The sequence below is a fragment of the Lontra canadensis genome, unplaced genomic scaffold, assembly GCF_010015895.1.
Source record: "Lontra canadensis isolate GAN:19392208 unplaced genomic scaffold, GSC_riverotter_1.0 scaffold126, whole genome shotgun sequence".
In the NCBI taxonomy this organism is placed as follows: domain Eukaryota; kingdom Metazoa; phylum Chordata; class Mammalia; order Carnivora; family Mustelidae; genus Lontra; species Lontra canadensis.
Window position 1 is genome coordinate 951558 of NW_022631120.1, and position 20019 is coordinate 971576.

The window sequence follows — 20019 nt, forward strand, 5'->3', positions numbered from 1 at the left end:
TCTCTTTGCTTAGAGGACCCCTTTCAATATTTCCTGTAGAGCTGGTTTGGTGTTTGCAAATTCTTTCAGTTTTTGTTTGTCCTGGGAGCTTTTAATCTCTCCTTCTATTTTCAATGATAGCCTAGCTGGATATCGTATTCTTGGCTGCATGTTTTTCTCGTTTAGTGCTCTGAATATATCATGCCAGCTCTTTCTGGCCTGCCAGGTCTCTGTGGATAAGTCTGCTGCCAATCTAATATTTTTACCATTGTATGTTACAGACTTCTTTTCCCGGGCTGCTTTCAGGATTTTCTCTTTGTCACTAAGACTTGTAAATTTTGCTATTAGGTGACGGGGTGTGGACCTATTCTTATTGATTTTGAGGGGGGTTCTCTGCACCTCCTGGGTTTTGATGCTTGTTCCCTTTGCCATATTGGGGAAATTCTCTCCAATAATTCTCTCCAATATACCTTCTGCTCCCCTCTCTCTTTCTTCTTCTTCTGGAATCCCAATTATTCTAATGTTGTTTCGTCTTATGGTTTCACTCATCTCTCGAATTCTGCCCTCGTGGTCCAGTACCTGTTTGTCCCTCTTTTGCTCAGCTTCTTTATTCTCTGTCATTTGGTCTTCTATATCGCTAATTCTTTCTTCTGCCTCATTTATCCTAGCAGTGAGAACCTCCATTTTTGATTGCACCTCATTAATAGCTTTTTTGATTTCAACTTGGTTAGATTTTAGTTCTTTTATTTCTCCAGAAAGGGCTTTTATATCTCCCGAGAGGGTTTCTCTAATATCTTCCATGCCTTTTTCGAGCCTGGCTAGAACCTTGAGAATCATCATTCTGAACTCTAGATCTGACATATTACCAATGTCTGTATTGATTAGTTCCCTAGCCTTCGGTACTGCCTCTTGTTCTTTTTTTTGTGGTGAATTTTTCCGCCTTGTCATTTTGTCCAGATAAGAGTATATGAAGGAGCAAGTAAAATACTAAAAGGGTGGCAATAACCCCAGGAAAATATGCTTTAGCCAAATCAGAAGAGATCCCAAATCGAGAGGGGGGGGGGGGGGAAGGGGATATAAAGAGGTTCAGAAAGAAAAAAAGAAAAAAAAAGAAAAAAGAAAAAAGAAACAAATAAAAAAAGAAAGCCAATAATGAAAAAATATAAAACGGAAAAAAATATATATATTAGATAAACTAGTTAAAAAACATTAAAAAAGAAAAGGGTAGAAGTTAAAAAAATTTAGCAGAAGAAGAAAAAAAAATTGAAAAAGAAAAAAAATTAAATTAACTGCAAGGCTAAAGAATCATGGGGAGAAAGCCATGAGTTCCGTGCTTTGCTTTCTCCTCCTCTGGAATTCCGCTGCTCTCCTTGGTATTGAAACTGCACTCCTTGGTAGGTGAACTTGGTCCTGGCTGGGTTTCTTGTTGATCTTCTGGGGGAGGGGCCCGTTGTAGTGATTCTCAAGTGTCTTTGCCCCAGGCGGAGTTGCACCGGCCGCGCCCTTAACAGGGGCCGGGCTGAGTAATCCGCTCGGGTTTGCTTTCGGGAGCTTTTGTTCCCTGAGCGCTTTCCGTAGAGTCCGGAGGACGGGAATGAAGATGGCGGCCTCCCAGTGTCCGGCCCGGAGGAGCTGAGAGTCTGGGGCCCCACTCCTCAGTGCGCCCTCAGAGAACAGCGCCCAATTGCTCCCGTCACCCTGGCCTCCGGCCGCGCTCCGAGCTCACCGAGCCTGCGAGCGGTTCAAGCTAACCCCGAGCTTAGAGCTCTCTCCTCGGCTCCGTCTCTGTAGCCGGCTTCCCCGTTCTAATACCTGTAAGCTCTGCGACACTCAGACACCCCTGATCCTTCTGTGACCCTGCGGGACCTGAGGCCACGCTGACCCCGTGTGCGCTTCACCCCAGTTAAGCCTCGGGGGCGATGTCCCTCAGCGGAACAGACTTTTAAAAGTCCCGATTTTGTGCTCCGTTGCTCCGCCGCTTGCCGGGAGCCGGCCCCTCCCCCCGCGGTCTATCTTCACGTCGCTTTGGATTCACTTCTCCGTGAGTCCTACCTTTCAGAAAGTGGTTGATTTTCTGTTTCTAGAATTGCTGTTCTTCTTCTCTTCGATCTCCCGTTGGATTTGTAGGTGTTTGCAATCTTTAGATAAGCTATCTAGCTGATCTCCCGCTACCTGAAGTAGTCTCAGCCGCTACTTCTCCGCCATCTTGATTCCTTCCCCCCATTTTCAGACATTCAGAACCTTAAGGGGCACCTGGGTGGCTCAGTGGGTTAAGCCTCTGCCTTTGGCTCAGGTCATGATCTTAGGGTCCTGGTATTGGGCCCCATATCAGGCTGTCTGCTCAGTGGGGAGCCTGCTCTCCCCCCCAACTCCCGCCTGTCTCTCTGCCCACTTGTGATCTCTCTCTCTCTGTCAAATAAATAAATAAAAATCTTTAAAAAAAAAAAAAACCTTAAAACATTTTAACTCCTAAGCGTTCTCTTCTTGGGAAGCCACAGGGGAGTCTCTTCACTAAAATAAGAGAATACATGAAGGAAGGGCAATTTATGGGGTTTGAAGAATAAGGAATCCAACTCTAGGAAGAGATGAGTACATAGGATGCCGGCTGGTGGTCAGCATGGAGGGTCACCATTTTGTAGTGGACTAGGCCAGAAAGATCTGGGAGTGACGTCTCCAATAGAAGAAAATGACAAAAAAGAATACCTGGCATATTTGGTTACATTGACAGATTTAGAGAACCAGAGAGGAGTGGAAACACAGTAATGTTAAGTACATGGGTAACAAGAACAGTATTAAATCTGAAGAAAACAAGAAGGTTTTACAAGAAAAACATAAAGTATACTAGGACATATGGCACGCATGGGTGGCTCACTGGCTTAAGTGTCTGCCTTTGGCTCAGGTCATGATCTCAGAGCCCTGGGATCCAGCCCTACATCAGGCTCCTGTCAGCAGGGAATCTGCTTCTCCCTCTGCTGCTCCCCTTGTTCATGCTCTCTCTATGGTGTTCTCTCTCTCAAATAAATAAATAAAATCTTTTTAAAAGTATATGGAGACACAAATATTAAATAGTCACGATGACATAAATGCTGAAAAGAGTGTATTACTATTTGGGGAGGATGGTGGGGGAGGGAACAATGGATGTGGTGTGGAAGTGTTGGAAGTATAGAAATGGTGAGTCTCATCTTTCATTGTAAAAAACAACAGTTAATCTCTAACCCCCTTGCCTGCCCCTTCCTGTCCACCCCAATCAAGTAGTGCACTGTAAACACAATTATTTACTGATGCAGAGGTAAATGCCAGAAGAGAGATACCACAAAGACTTCTAGGCAGCCAACAGTGGGGATTGGGAATGGTAGAAGGTAGACCTCTAAAGACAATGGTTTTCACATTAAACCCTTTGGACAAAGTGATGTATAAATCTCTGTGTAAGTGTATCATTGATTAAAAGAAACTTAATGAAAAACAGAAGGAAATAGCCTAAAATTGGAGATAAAACTATGTCCCAATCCCATGTCTACTGTTTCCTTACTGTGTGACTTCAGGTCTCTGAGACTCCCTTGCTTCTCAAAACAAATCATGACTAAATAAGGTAATTAATGTACCTCACTTAATGATGGGAAGCGTTAACCTTAAGTAGGTTGTAATAATTGGGAGGCATTTCAGTTTAGCTTTCCATGTCTTCTAAGCCTCCGAGGAAGAAACTTGTTCTTGTTCCCGATCTTGTTCAAAGTCAAACAGCTAAAAAGCATGAAAGCCACGTTTGACTCCGAGAGTCTGAGCGTGTGCTCACAGTTCATGACCATTTCGCCTTATCTTTCCTGATGTTCCTTGTCGACAGAAACAAATTTTTTATCCTCATGCCATATATCTGGTATGGCACCAGACTCAAGATAGGCAATGAATTAATAGTAGAACCAATATTATATTAGGCTGTGCATTCAATAGTTTTTCCCCTGCAGTTGAATCATTGGCTCTTTACAGGCACGGTCCATGGTGTTCACCTGTTTCTGTTGACATAATAGGGAAGAGAATAGAGTCAATGAGTATTGCAGTACACTATTCTAGAAAATAACTAATGGCTGACTCACCCCAAGCTTGTAAATATAAGTCCAAAATATTTCTTAAAAAAAAGACATATTGGCAGTTCTTTTTCAGTAAAGGATCCATGATGTTTGTTCCTTATTTCCCTGTTCCCTAAGTACTTGGAAGTCTTTCATGCACGCATCAGAGAGGGGAACAGATACAGAGACACAGGATACATCATCTTAATTTGTGTTGACTTGAAGTAAACCAATCACACAGATATTATCCTGTGTAAGAAAGCTGCCTCCAAAGACCCAAGAGTTAGATTAAATTACAAAAGCTTAGCATAGCACCATGCAGCTTAGACAGGATAGTTTATCTTCTAGACAGAAACAACATGACATAGGACAGGATGGTCATAATTCTTACCTAAGTCTTAAAGAAATGCAACAGGCTAAGTACTGACCACTTTATTAGCCCCAGAAATCTAGAAGGAATTGGAAAAAAGCAACAAGAATTATAAGGAGCTGGCACAATGATTTATGAGGAAAGATGGAATGAATTAAGCAGGAATTGTTTGGGTAAATGGGCATAGGGGAGGAAAAATGATTTTATCTCTTCTCTAGCCCCTCAAAAGATAGGAGACTCAAAGGCAGCCAGGTAGTTGAGGCAAATATAGGAAAAATATAGGGTCTAGACTTCAGAGTGGGGGAGGCTGTTTATAGGAAGGTGAGAGGAGAAGATGAAGTTTTTTGGTCATCAGATGTTGCCCCGATGTGCAGATTTAGTCTTTTATGTTAAAAAAAAAAATTATCTCTGGTAAGGTAATAGCTTTCTTTCTGGACAAGTCCCCTTTCTTTAAGACATTTAAGGGGGAAGGAAAAAGCTTTTCCTGAGTCTGCTGGGTCTTGATTGCCTTCAGCTCAAAAGAATCCTTATGCCAAAGAGGCAAGTTCTGGGAGGCATGGATTCCACTGCATAGGGGTAAAGAAACATCATGGTGTCGCATATAAGGAAAATGGAAATATTGGAAGAAAAAATTAGAGGAAACCGTAGGATGAGTAATGACAATGACAATATACCAAAGTTTGTTGTTTTTAAGTACATTGCTATAAAGAGCATGTGGAAACATTTAGAAATATTTTAAATGGAACTAAGTTAAATGTTATATTTAACATTCCAAAGAACAGAATTTTAGGAAAATATATTAACTTCCTACTTCTATCATAGTTGTTGACCAGGTGGTCAAAATGTACATTACTCTCTCTTTACATTAATATCTTTTATCACATTAATATTTAAATTTATAGCTAAAACATTAATATTTTTCAAACGTGTAGAAAATTTTAGATCAACTGTTGAAATTCTGCATTTTTTGGGTCAGAAAACAGGCTGACAGTAAATCCAATGAACGTTCTTGTTACATTTGTTCAAAGAAATGTGTTAGTGTATTCTGTTTCTCAAGAGACTATTCTGTAAGTGTATTTGTTGTCCTGAGTTAGTTAATATTTTATCTACAACAAAGAAAAAGAGCCTTAGTTGTAGGAGGACAGGGCATCTGTCTACTTTATGCACCGTCCTCCCTCCACCATCCAGCACAGTGTTTGGGACCTAGAGGTGTTCAATGAGTATTTCTGAGTAGATGAATGAGTTATATGGTTCTATACCTTTTTTTTTTAATCGAGTCAGAAACTAAAATTTCCTTAAAGTTGTATGTGCTCCTTTTCCAAAGGAATGGAGATCATAGGCTTAGTCACCAAATGGAAAATCCATATCTGTTTCTCCTTGGAGCTAGATATGGATTGTAGGTTTTTAGATGAATATATAATAATATTATAATATTATTATATATTATTATAATATAATTATATATAATTATATAATATTATTATTATTAACTTGACCTACTCATCCAAGATAACCTCCATTTAGAACAATCTCCATCCTCTCAAACCTGAATGAGAAACTTTAATGAATGAGAGATAGCCACGTTTCATTTAGTCTGGTGAAGCAGATTTTTTGGGATGGAACTTTGGCATCTGTAAAGGAGAGAAGAAGAGGAGGGGAAGGAGAAGGAGGGTTACATAGATGGGGACAAAGCAAAGGTGGAGTGATAATATGGGTCAGAGGCTCACGATGTTCAGTTTTGTTTCTAGATTTTTCCTTAATGAACTTTCACTTGCTGGAAGGGTTTTTAGTTGATTTCTGGTTACTCTTCCTGACAGACTAGTGGTGCAGAGAGTTCCAAAAGCCAAGGAAATATGTACCTTAGGGTCTACACTAGACATTCTACCTGCCCCAGTACTTATTGTATATGCTTAACTCGAGTAACTGGACTGCTCTAATATTACTTGAAGTGTACAACATCCTGTAGTAGAGAACAGTATGTTCAGTAATAAATCCTTTTTATGTGGCCACCTATCTATTTTTGTCATTCTAACTTGGAATTTCCTCTCTAACCTACCCAGCTTAAAGTACATGTGGATAGCGTTTCTTCTGTGTACTTTGCTTATCTGAGAACTTTGTGTTCTTTTCAAATATTAAGTGATTTGATAGAGATAGAATTTTGAGAAAAACCATGCTTACTCAGACTTTGTAAATTTTCTGTGGTTTTTTGGTATTAGGTGTGACTCAAAAGTCTGGAAGTTGGTCTGGCTTCCTCTCCAATCCGCTCCCCCCCCCATTTTTTAAATTTGAAAAACAAAGGTACATACACACTGGCACACACACTCCCCACAAAAAAGTAAAACGTATCCATAATTCACGCTCTCTTTTTGGGACCCCCTTTCCTCCCCTGCTGAAGTTATCATAGAGATTAAATAGATACTATCCTAATAACATAATAAGTAATATTCACGTATAATATATATTACACAATAATATATGATGGATATTATAGAAGTTAATAGTAATATAGTATTTATTTTTCAGGACCTTTTCCCTCTGCTTCTGGGGCCATGTTTACATACTCATATATACACTTGGACATTGATTTATTTTTTAAATAGTGTTTTTTAAATATTTATTTGAGAGAGAGAGTGAGCCAGACAGAGAGAGCACAAGGAGGGGGAGCGCAGAGGGAGAGAAAGAAGCAGACTCCCCGCTGAGCAGAGAGCCCCACCCAGGACCCTGGGATCACGACCTGAGCAGAAGGCAGATGCTCAACCAACTGAGCCACCCAGGTACCCCAGATATTTATTTTTCAAAAATCAGAAGTTGTTCTATATATTGATCAATGAGTTGCTTTTTAAAATCTAACAAATTGTCATAAATTTTGTTTTAGATTCATTCATAGAGTTTATGTAGAATATTCACAAATGAATGAAAAGTCAAAATACTCCTGCTTTCCAACAACCTATCTGGACCAGACCAGATTTTTTTTTCCATATGCTTCAACCGAAGTAACATATCTCAATGGACCAAATGCAGAAGCACATAGAAAAGTACAGTTGTTTCCTGTTAAACTAGATATAAAGAGATTGGCAAAACATGTGAAACAGTGTCCCTCTTATTGTATTTTTTTGTTTTATAATATTATTTTTCATATAAATACGTTATCTGCTTTCTGATATGTTTCCTTATTGTTATTTTAAAACTAATTAATGCATGTATATCTAAAAGACTGCTCAGTTTTAGTTTGTTATATGGTAAATGATGGTAGTAGATACAGCCCACAGAGACAGAGGCTTTCCTGGAATCTTCACTAATTTTTAAAATTGTAAAGAGATCTGGAGAGTAAAATTTGGAGGTTTGTTGGGATACAGAATGAGGTTTATTTTCAGGTAGTCATGTTGATTTCCATACTCTACCACATATTCTTTCTGAGCTGTTTACCCCAGAAAGGTACTTGGTATGAAAGTAATGTCTAGGGGCACCTTGGTGGCTCAGTTGTTAAGCCTCTGCCTTCAGCTCAGGTCGTGATCCCAGGGTCCTAGGATCAAGCCCCATATCTGGCTCCCTGCTCAGTGGGAAGCCTGCTTCTCCCTCACCCACTTCCCCTGCTTGTGTTCCCTCTCTCTGTGTCTTTCTCTGTGAAATAAATAAATAAAATCTCAAAAAAAAAATAATGTCTAGATGTGGAATAATTAATCCCTGAAAGATGCTGTGAGTAATTTGATTCAAATATTTGTGACCATTTGTATAAATGCACTTAGCACTTACCACCTAAATATTAGGTAGAAATTCCTACTTTTGAATCTCCCTGGTGGCTAGTGATGATGAACATTTTTTCATGTGTCTGATAGCCATTTGTATGTCTTCATTGGAGAAGTGTCTGTTCATATCTTCTGCCCATTTTTTGATATGATTATCTGTTTTGTGTGTGTTGAGTTTGAGGAGTTCTTTATAGATCCTGGATATCAATCTTTTGTCTGTACTGTCATTTGCAAATATCTTCTCCCATTCCGTGGGTTGCCTCTTTGTTTTCTTGACTGTTTCCTTTGCTGTGCAGTAGCTTTTGATTTTGATGAAGTCCCAAAAGTTTATTTTGGCTTTTGTTTCCTTTGCCTTTGGAGACATATCTTGAAAGAAGTTGCTGTGGCTGATATCAAAGAGATTACTGCCTATGTTCTCCTCTAGGATTCTGATGGATTCCTGTCTCACGTTGAGGTCTTTTATCCATTTTGAGTTTATCTTTGTGTACGGTGTAAGAGAATGGTCGAGTTTCATTCTTCTACATATAGCTGTCCAGTTTTCCCAACACCATTTATTGAAGAGACTGTCTTTTTTCCACTGTATATTTTTTCCTGTTTTGTCAAAGATTAACACCATAGAGTTGAGGGTCCATATCTGGGCTCTCTACTCTGTTCCACTGGTCTATGTGTCTGTTTTTATGCCAGTACCTGCTTGAAATCAGGTAACGTGATGCCCCCAGTTTTATTTTTGTTTTTCAACATTTCCTTAGCAATTCAGGGTCTCTACAAATTTTTGGATTATTTGCTCCAGCTCTTTGAAGAATACCGGTGGAATTTTGATTGGAATGGCATTAAAAGTATAGATTGCTCTAGGAAGTATAGACATTTTAACAATGTTTATTCTTCTGATCCAAGAGCATGGAATGGTCTTCCATCTTTTTGTGTCTTCTTCAATTTCTTCCATGAGTGTTCTGTAGTTCCTTGAGTACAGATCCTTTATCTCTTTGGTTAGGTTTATTCCCAGGTATCTTATGGTTCTTGGTGCTATAGTAAATGGAATCGATTCTCTAATTTCCCTTTCTGTATTTTCATTGTTAGTGTATAAGAAAGCCACTGATTTCTGTACATTGACTTTGTATCCTGCCACGTTACTGAATTGCTGTATGAGTTCTAGTAGTTTGGGGGTGGAGTCTTTGGGGTTTTCCATATAAAGTATCATGTCATCTGCGAAGAGAGAGAGTTTGACTCCTTCATTGCCAATTTGGATACCTTTTATTTCTGTCTTGCTAATTTTGGCCAGTTAGAATGGCCAAAATTAGCAAGACAGGAAACAACATGTGTTGGAGGGGATGTGGAGAAAGGGGAACCCTCTTACACTGTTGGTGGGAATGCAAGTTGGTGCAGCCTCTTTGGAGAACAGTGTGGAGATTCCTCAAGAAATTAAAAATAGAACTTCCCTATGACCCTGCAATTGCACTACTGGGTATTTACCCCAAAGATACAGATGTAGTGAAAAGAAGGGCCATCTGTACCCCAATGTTTATAGCAGCAATGGCCACGGTTGCCAAACTGTGGAAAGAACCAAGATGCCCTTCAACGGACGAATGGATAAGGAAGATGTGGTCCATATACACTATGGAGTATTATGCCTCCATCAGAAAGGATGGATACCCAACTTTTGTAGCAACATGGACGGGACTGGAAGAGATTATGCTGAGTGAAATAAGTCAAGCAGAGAGAGTCAATTATCATATGGTTTCACTTATTTGTGGAGCATAACAAATAGCATGGAGGACATGGGGAGTTAGGAGAAGGGAGTTGGGGGAAATTGGAAGGGGAGGTGAACAATGAGAGACTATGGACTCTGAAAAACAATCTGAAGGGTTTGAAGAGGTGGGGGTGGTGGGAGGTTGGGGGAACCAGGTGGTGGGTATTCGAGAGGGCACAGATTGTATGGGGCACTGGGTGTGGTACAAATACAATGAATAGTGTTATGCTGAAAATAAATTTAAAAAATGTATATAAAAAAGAAATTCCTACTTTGATCACAGTGTAAATTTCTAGTTTGATAGCAAGCAAAATGACTCAAGCAAGCAAATTATTACACAGATAACTCCTGCTGTAGGCTGATGTTTGCTTATGAGCATTTGAGAATTTTTGCTTTTTTTATGTTTACATATGAAAAAATAAAACAAAAAATGTTTTTTATTGATTCCTACCTATTAGTTTGTTGCAAAAAGCTACCATCATCCTCATTATTTTTTAAAAGCCAAATATAAGTGATAAACTTTGAGGGGGTAAAAACAGTTCTAAGTTCCACTTGAAAAAGAAGTGGTTTTATTTATTTGTTTTTTTTTTTAATTTATTTATTTAGGCTATCTCTTTGGCACAATAAAAATCACAGAGCTTAAGGTACCTTAGAGTTCTTCTTGTCACACATTTTTGTCTTTTATTCTTTTTTAAGATTTCATTTATTTGACAGAGAGAGAGAGAGATCACAAGTAGGCAGAGAGGCAGGCAGAGAGAGAGGCAGGGAAGCAGGCTCCCTGCTAAGCAGAAAGCCCGAAGCGGAGCTCCATCCCAGGACCCTGAGATCATGACCTGAGCCAAAGGCAGAGGTTTTAACCCATTGAGCCACCCAGGTGCCCCACATTTTTGTCTTTTAAAAAAAAAATTTAGAAACTGAGTTAAAGATTATATGATAACAGGTCAGGAACAAAACTCAGGTACCATCCACTCCCCTCCTTTAATCCACTGTGTCTTTATTACACTGTTCAGCCACTCCTGGGGCAGGAAAAGGATTGTGAAGAGAAATGTCAAGAAAATCAGTTGGAGATTTGGTGTTTCTGATCTGCCCTTGTTCTCCCTAACACCTTCAGTTGCAACAAAGAAGAATGTTTAAAAGAGAGACATGTCCTGAAAAAAAAAAAATTTGTCAGTTAAGATCCTCTGAGCCCAATAACATTAAGCATATGAAGAACTATGAATGCCCCCTCCTCAAAATAAAAAGCTTCATGGAATTTTGTTGGTTTGTTTGCTTCTCACCTGGTGGCCAAGCTATCTTAAGGTCATCACCTCATTTGAGGCTGACCCAGAACTGAAAATTTGAAGAAAGGTGGAAAGATGTGTTTCTGTTACCTTACTCAGGTGTTTGGCTTTGGAATTTGTGGACTTTCCAGGAAAAAAAAAATACAACCCACAAAAAACCCAACTCTGCATGGTACTAAAGGGGTTATGCTCCTTATCACCTTTCTCATAAACACCAATGTTTGTGTTCATGCAATGTTAACACTGTACTTTTGTAGATAACAGCAAGGAAATGAAATTGTTCTTATTCTCAGAGCACGGAGATAGTGACAGAGAAATTATATTGTGTTCTTTTTCAATGGAGTCAGCCCATGTTGTTCATTTCATTCATTTCTTTTTAAATATAAAGGAAGATATTAAAACTAAGAAGTCAAAACTCAGATGTTGTGGATGAGAATAAATACTTTGGAATAGAATGAAAATGTCTCAGTTATAGTTCTAATTACCATTTTTGTTTCTGCTACATTAATTTAGGTTCAAATTGCTTGAGAGGAGATGTAACCTGTTTTTTCCTAAAGTGATGTTTTAGGTTTCAAAAAATGTCAAGAAGATCATGAAAAATATTTGGATAGCAAATTTTCACTTCAGCATAATGAACTCTTAAAAGTTATTTTATCTATACTTGACACATCTTGAAAATATTTCTTTGATTATTTTCCCATTTTGCTAAAAATTTCCCAGCAGCTCAGAGAGATTCTCTGAGCCAACATGATGTTAGGTGAGTTACTTGCACATGGAAATGTTTTATTGTTCTAGTGGACACTGACAGAAGAGGCATATTTGAGGGGTACTTTATCTGACTGTGACCCAGGCCACTGTGTTTCATTGTACTCATCAATGGGACATATCTGTACTGGAGCCGACTCTGGGGAGGCCTTGTGCTTGGAGCTGGCATTATCATGGTGGACAAGAGCACACTGGTTTTTACCCTCATAGAGAACATAGCCTGGTGGGGAAAGAAAGACATAGCTGAACTGTTCAGGGAGGTATTTCTACAGAAGAAACACTTGAACAGAGATCTGAAGGATGAACAGGAGTTACCCACACAAAGAGGGGGAGGAAAACCATGTTCCTGGAAAAGATGTCCGCATGTATAAAAGACATGTCAAGGGTGGGATCAGGGCCAATAGGAGGAACTGGCTAAAGTATTGAGAGAGCTCAAGGGGAGCTAGTCAGGACGAGACAAAAAGTATAAGGAGAATATCATTTTCAATGGGGAAAACCTGAGAGCTTTCCCCCTAAGGTCAGGAACATGGTAAGGCTGTCCACTATCACCACTGATGTTCAACACAGTATTAGAAGTCCTAGCAAAAGCAATCAGACAACAGAAAGAAATAAAAGGCATCAGAATCAGCAAAGAAGAAGTCAAACACTCTCTCTTAGCAGGTGACATGATATTTTATGTGGAAAACCCTAAAGACTCCAGACTCCATCCCAAATTTGTAGAACTCATACAGGAATTCAGCAATGTGGCAGGATATAAAATCAATGCACGGAAATCAGTTGCATTTCTACACACAAAGAGACAGAAGAAAGAGAAATTAAGGAGTTAATCCCATTTACAATTACACCCCAAACCATAAAATATATAGGAATAAACCTATCTGAAGAGGTAAAGGATTTGTACTCAGAAAACTATAGAACACTCATGAAAGAAACTGAAGAAAAAGTGTAGGGAGGTTGATATGTCTTCTGACGGGAAGATGGTGTTGTCCTGGCAGGCTGGTGGTCATAGAGATGAAGAGCAAGGAACAGACTACACGTGAACTCATCTTGACATGACGAGATTTGGGGGGAGAAGGAGGAGTCAAGAATAAAACATAGGTTAGACAACTGGACAGATGGATGGTGGTGTCATTCCATGAAGTTGGAAACCTTGGGAGTTGGATGCCCATGGGACAGCCAGTGAGTAACTAGGCATATGAGTCAGAAGCTCATGATATATCCTATCAGGCGTGGAATACAGATTTGACAATTAATAGTGTTTAGATGATGTGGCAGGTACATTTCTCTTGTTCCTTCAAATGTACTGCTCTGCTCTGTTTTTGCTTCAGAAGGCTGACCTGTATGGATCAATCAGATGATAGCTCTGCCCTCTGACTTCACATTAGGTTCTGCCCATAATATCCTCTGTCAAGAAGTATTAAGGGCTGGAGATTTTACCTTACTTACGAGCAAACAAGTCAGCTTACCACAGAAGCTGAGAAGACACTGGACCCCTGGTCAGTAAAAAACTGTATCACTTACAGCGATAGTGGTAGCTAGGGTATCAAGATTTTATTGTGTCTAGTCCCCAAACCCTAATGTATCCATTAGACAATGTGAAAAAGGCCAGCGGCACCTGCACAGGAGACCCATGAGCTTAGAGAACCTGAGTCTTTTATAATGGGCAATAAGCATGCCTGCCCTTGACTCTGGAGGGAGACATAATCTTTATCTTCCAAGACTGTGCACTATACCAATGTCCTTGGGAAAGTAGTCTGTAACAAAGGCAGTCAGAGCCTCTGCTCTCAAGATGTGTGGAAATATGAACTAACCCATGGAGAATTTCTCCAACGATCCCCAGAAGGATATCAGTGGGAGCCAATGGGAGAGTGAGGTCATGTTTGTTTGTTTGTTTCCCTTCATCCTTCCCTTGGAGATGGCTTAGATCTGATTGTGTCCCTCAATAGAAGGTCACTTCTTCTCTCAAGGTGACCTTCTCTACACAACCTTCTCTAGAGTACCAGCCATTACACTCTTAGTTCCTTTCAGTCTGAGGATGGTGATTGTTCCTTCTTTGCTCTGTCCTGGCTTACTGCACTATACATCAAGATCCTTCCTATCCTGTCCACTTCTTGGTCAATAGCTTCTTTTTAGGTAAACTCTTCGTGGTTTGCCCCACTTGGAATGTGCCATCTGTTTCCTGTTATGATTCTGAGTGACACCAAGATTACCGGTTAAGGGAGTTGGGTAATCTAGGGGACAGTGAAGCATCAGAAGATAAGAGAACAAGGGAAGACCCTTAGGAATACCACTATTACAGCACATGAAGGGAAAGAGGAGTCCACCAAGGAGATGTTGTCAACCACAGAAACAGCTTTTGGATTTCATAATCCATATTGCGAGGTTTGACACTGAAGCTGTTTTAGGGCTCTGGCAAGATAAAGGTCTGCCGTGGTGAGGATGGTACCATGGATGGTCAGCAGGGCTGACTGAGATCTCTGGACTGATTTTGTTACCCACACTGTAGGCTTAGAAATCTGATTCTGCAAGCAAACTGCAAAGACCTGTTTCCAGAAATGCTGTAAAATACCAATTTACTTATTTCCAGGGAGACATTGGACTGTCATCCAGGTGGTGTATGTAAATCAGCCTTGTCTATTGTAGACACTTTTCTGGGCCACTAAAAGCTGTTCTTTTGGGTTGCTTGCCACATGAGATGTTTCCTAAACCAGGCTCCTATGAGCGGGTCGTGGCTCTGTACTTCCTGTGTTCTCATTCAAGCGTGGTATCTCTGCATTAGCGCTCCTTCTCTATGTCATAGAATTTCTTTAGCTACGTTATGATGACTGATGATATTATAGCTATATTCTTACTTTTCGTGTATCTGGAAATACAGTGTTTTGCCCTAGGGCATATTTTTATGTGTTGCTTTCATGTCTGTTTTGTGTGGGCTTCACTATTTACTGCTTTCGTGGTCTTCTCCCCTTCAACAAGGACGTTGAGGAATTTGTGGCTTCTTGCCCTCCCTGGTGACCTTAGCAACATGGGTAGACAAGATGTGTGTTCTTTTCTACACACAGTTTAGCATGCCTAAGGGATTCCCATGTGTAGTTCATTGGTGAATAAGCATATGAAGAGCTTTACAAAATATTTAAGTGGTCAGTAAATTGTAGTTACTGACATGGTCAGAAGACATGGTATCATTCTGTTGCTGGGAAATTAACTGGAAACTAGCAAGTTTTCTGTCCCTAATATTTAGTATGTTTTTACCTCATTTGGGGTGCAGAATTTTGGGAGCAGCTGGTGTTTCATTATTCAAGGTGGAGAGCGTCTGTCATCTTTACTGAAACTCATGGAATAAACCTGATGCTCAGAATAAATGAGTTGCCAGTTTCCAATGAGTTGAACTATATCTTACAGGAGGGATTATAGAAATGTTGAAAAGGATACCTGCACATTACTTTCCTGAGAAATGTCACATAATAGGTCCAACTTAAAAACAGGAGATATTTAGAACAAATTAGTGGACCCCCAAGTCAGATTCAGTCAGGAAATGTTTTTAATGTGCATCACTGGGACAGGGGTTGAGTCAAAAATTAGCATAAAGAGTACTTGCACCATGCAGTATTAGGAGCTAATGCATCCTTTAACTGGATTAAGATGATCTCTTGTTACCTTCGTCATAAACCATTTAGATTTATCTTTCTGTTTTAACATCAAAATTAAATGCTATATGGTGCATAAACAATGAATCTTGGAACACTGAAAAACTAAAATTAAATTAAAAAAATTAAGTGCTATGGTTTTTCTCATTAAACAATTACTGGTAAGCTCAACTGACCACATCCTTTCCGTGTGGATGCTGATAAAGATAATCCAGACTATTGAATTCTAAACTTCGGGCAGTCTTGAGGTGACATGAGACTGGAATGGATTGAAGAAGCAGCAGCCTTGGAAATTTACCCAATTCAGTTTATCTGACAATCATGATATTTCCTCCAAGAAAAATCAAGTGCAACAAATCCTAAGAAAGGGCTAGCATATGTGCACAAAAACTGGAATTCTGTGGCTAGGAATGAGTCCCGAAGATGGGTGCATACCTAAACTGCCCCAATTCAAAGAGAGGTAGCATAGACCTCAATGCTGTATTTAAACTTGGCCGTACAAGGGTCTTATAAATTGAGAATAATTCAGCTTCCTCTATTATTAAGTGTCAGTTCTATAGCCAATTCAAAGAGTGTGATTATGGAAGGCATTTAATGAAGCCGTTATATACCTAGAATTATTTTGGCCTTTTCTAATACTGACAGTGCCCTTATTTAGTGTTTATTATATGTCAGGCATTGTTTTAAGGGCTTTGTGTGTAATAAGAAACTTGATATGCCTAATGATTCCGCGAGGAAGGTGCTATTATCCCATCTTACAGATGAGAAAATTGAGGCACAAAAAATCTACCATGCTTAGAGCTACAAAGCAAGTAAAGGGTAAGGGTTGGGTGCAAACACAAGTAGCCTGGCTTCAGGCTTTGTGCTATTGCTCCTAGTTCTATACTTGCTTTGATTCTCATCAATGTGTTTTTTTTTCTTACTTTGCCAGTTGATAAGAATAAGCAATTTGTGTATTGTCACATTAGCTGTTAATCCTCCATTTTCAAAGATGTTTCTCCTTACCCATCTTAATTCTGTGATAGGATTCTCAAATTCTCTTTCCCCTTTTGTCTTTCACATAGGGCAAACCCTTGCTCCTGATGAGCCCTGCTCTTTGCTTTCTTGTTGTTTATTCCATGGCAGCTGACAACTGCCAGGGAAAGTCACACCAGAGCAGGATGGTGCTACCATATTTAGATATCACTAACCTCAGGAGGGTCTTAGATGAAGCTTGGCAGTATGTAACTCCCTACTACGTGCTCCCCACCTATAAGGGCTTTTTCCAAACTTTGTGTAGCCAGTCAGACTTTTCCAAAGATGGCCACCACCATATCCCGCTGGCTGGTAGAACAATGGAACTTCACAATTCCTTCCCTCAGAGCGGTGAGGTCTATGCTGCCTCTCTTTGAATTTGGGCAGGCATGTTACTAAAGCAGTAGCTTTCAAGTAGGTCATAAAAGGTGGTACAGGTCCCACCTGGTTCTCTTGGGAGACTTTTTTCTGGTCGAGGACCACATACGGTGTGGCGAGGAAGCCCCATTAGCCTTCTGGAAAGCCTCCAGGATACCTGTAGATATCCCAGCCAATAGCCTCAGCTGGGATCCTCACCAACAGGCAGAATCCATCTCCAGACATGTGACAGGGTGAACCTTCAGATGATTTCATGCCCTGGTCATTGAGTTACCTCTCTGTCTGTCTGTCTCTCTGTCTTTCTCTCTCTTTCAAGGTAACTACTGAGATCCTAGACATTTTGGAATAGAAATAAGTAATCTCTGCTGTGCCCTGTCCATACCCTTGACACCCTCAATTCCTGAGCATAATACATGGTTGCTATTTGATGCCACTAGGTTTGATTTGTTCTACAGCAATAGCAACTGAAATGCTTTCCCTGCTGATTTTTTAACTCCCCTTCTCCCCCTCTCCCTCTGAGCAGGTAACTCTGTCAACTTTGGGTCAAATAGAAGTGACAAGTTGAGACTGTGCATACATGCATTCTCCTCTCCCCTCCTGTTACTTTGCTCCAGGCCAATAACTTCTACTTGTCCTTTGTAACACATTCCAGCTTGCCACCAAACTAATAATAATTAGGATGACTTCTATGATATTTTGAACCTCTTCTCTTTGAACCAGACCTTTCTCATAAAGCAAAATTGAGGTATAATTGGAGTACAAAATGTGTGAAAATGTACATGTTGACTTTTTTAAAGTTATATATTCACCTGAGAAACCACCACCACAGTCAAGATAATGAATATTTATCCTGAAAATTTTCCTCCTGCTCGCTGCAATCCATTCCACACTTGACCCCAACCCCCAAGCAACAAGCCACCATGTTTCCATTGCTACAGATTAATTGGCATGCTAAAGAATTGTATATACATGGACTCATAGAGTATGCACTTTCTTGTTGGGTTCTTTCAACTTAAGATAGTGATTTTTGAGATTGATGCTGTTGCAAATATTAGTTATGTAATCTTTATTGTTATTATGCCATTGTATAGCGATTCCTTGATGTATGGTCATTTGTTGATGGCCTTTTGTTTTTTTCCAAGTTTCTAGATACATACATAATCTAGGTGGCATTATAAACGCAAAATAGGCATACATGGGTACGCATGCATGCACACACACACACACACACACCCAGTGTTTCCACATATACACAAGCCTGATTATAAGTTCTATATTAAGCTTCAAAGGCCTGTTTCTCTTTCTTTGTGCCAGTGTCCTGACTTAATAGAGTCTTATAATAGGGAAAACCCCTTGTCCTTAATCATATACTTCAAGATGGGCTATTTTTGTCTACAAGATGCTTCTTTATCCTCTTAAAATGAAAACCTCAAGTTAACTGAGCATTCCTTTTAATTACTGAGGCAGCTCCATCCTTGAGAAATCATAAGCCTCCATTTCTCAGGCTAATACGCCTTATGAAAAGTAGACCTTAGTCATTTCAACTTGCCCTTGTTAGATTCTCTTTCAGTAAACTTTGTTGAGGACAACCTAAAACTTCTACAGGTTTTATTTGTAATTTATTTGTATTCTGTGGAGAGGAGCCTGATATTGGAGGAAAAGCTTTCGGTTTTTCACCATCGAGGGTAATGTTACCCGTGGCTTTGTCATACATGGACTTTATTATGTTTAGGTATGTTGCCTCTATATTCCCTTTGTTGAGATTTTTTTCCTTGTAAATAGATGTAGAATTTTGTGAACTGCTTTCTCTGCATTTATTGAGATGATCATATGGGTCCTTTTTTCCTTCATTTTGTTAATGTGGTATATCATGTTGATTGATTTGTGGATATCGAACCATTCTTGTATCCCTGGAATAAATCCCACTTGATTATAGTGTATAATCCTTTCAATACATTGTCAAATTCAGTTTGCTGATATTTTGTTGGGCAGTTTTGAATCTACATTCCTCAGGAATATTGGCCTGTAATGTGTGTGTGTGGGGGGGGCAGGGTATCTTTGGTTTTGATATCAACATAACGCTAACCTCATAGAATGAATTTGGAAGCATTACTTCCTCTTCAACTTTTTTGTAATAATTTGAGAAGGATCGGTATTATTTGTTTAAATGTTTGGTAGAATTCACCTGTGAAGCCATGTGGTCCTGGACTTTTGTCTGTTGGGAATTTTTTAAATTACCGATTCAACTTGATTCTCTGTTTCTTCATGATTCAGTTTCCAGGGATTTATTGATTTCTTCAGGATTTTCCAAGTTGTTGATATATAATTGTAGTAGCCTCTGAAAATTCCTTTTATGTCTTTAGTGTCTGTTGTAACTTCCATTTCATTTCTGATTTTATTTGGGCCCTTTTTTTTTTCTTGATGAGTCTGGCTAGAGGTTTAGTGATTGTATTTGTCTTTTCAGTGAACCTGCTTTTAGTTTTATTGATCTTTTTTATTTTTTTAGTCTCCATTTCATTTATTTTGCTATGGTCATTTTTTAAAGACTTTATTTATTTAGCTATTTGGGAGAGAGAGTGTGTGAGTTGGGGGACAGGCTAGAGGGAAACAGAGAATCTCAAGCAGACTCCACGTTGAATGTAGAGTTCTACCCAGGTCTTGATCCTACAATCCTGAGATCATGACCTGCATGAAAACCAAGAATCTGACACTTGACTGACTGAGCCAGCCAGGCACCCCTCTGCTACGATCTTTATTTCCTTTTCCTACTACTTTTGGGCTTTGTTCTTTCTTTTCTTAGTTCCTTTACGTGTAAGGTTGTTTTATTTGGGATTATTCTTGTTTCCTGGGGTAAGCTTGTATTGCTATGAACTTCCCTCTTAGAACTGCTTTTGCTGTGTCCATAGATTTTTGAAAATTGTGTTTCAATTTTTCTATGTCTCAGGGCATTTTTAAAATTTCTCCTTTGATTTGTTGACCCATTGGTTGTTTAGCAGGATGTTGATTTACCCACATGTATTTGTGTTTATTCCGAT

General features: G+C 39.5%; 1 protein-coding gene across 2 annotated transcripts in view; it reads left to right on the top strand.

The window, feature by feature from the left end:
- Positions 1–20019, top strand: part of KCNN2 (potassium calcium-activated channel subfamily N member 2) — a 399816-nt gene that overhangs the window by 36715 nt on the left and 343082 nt on the right. The gene's annotated exons all lie outside the window — the stretch shown is intronic.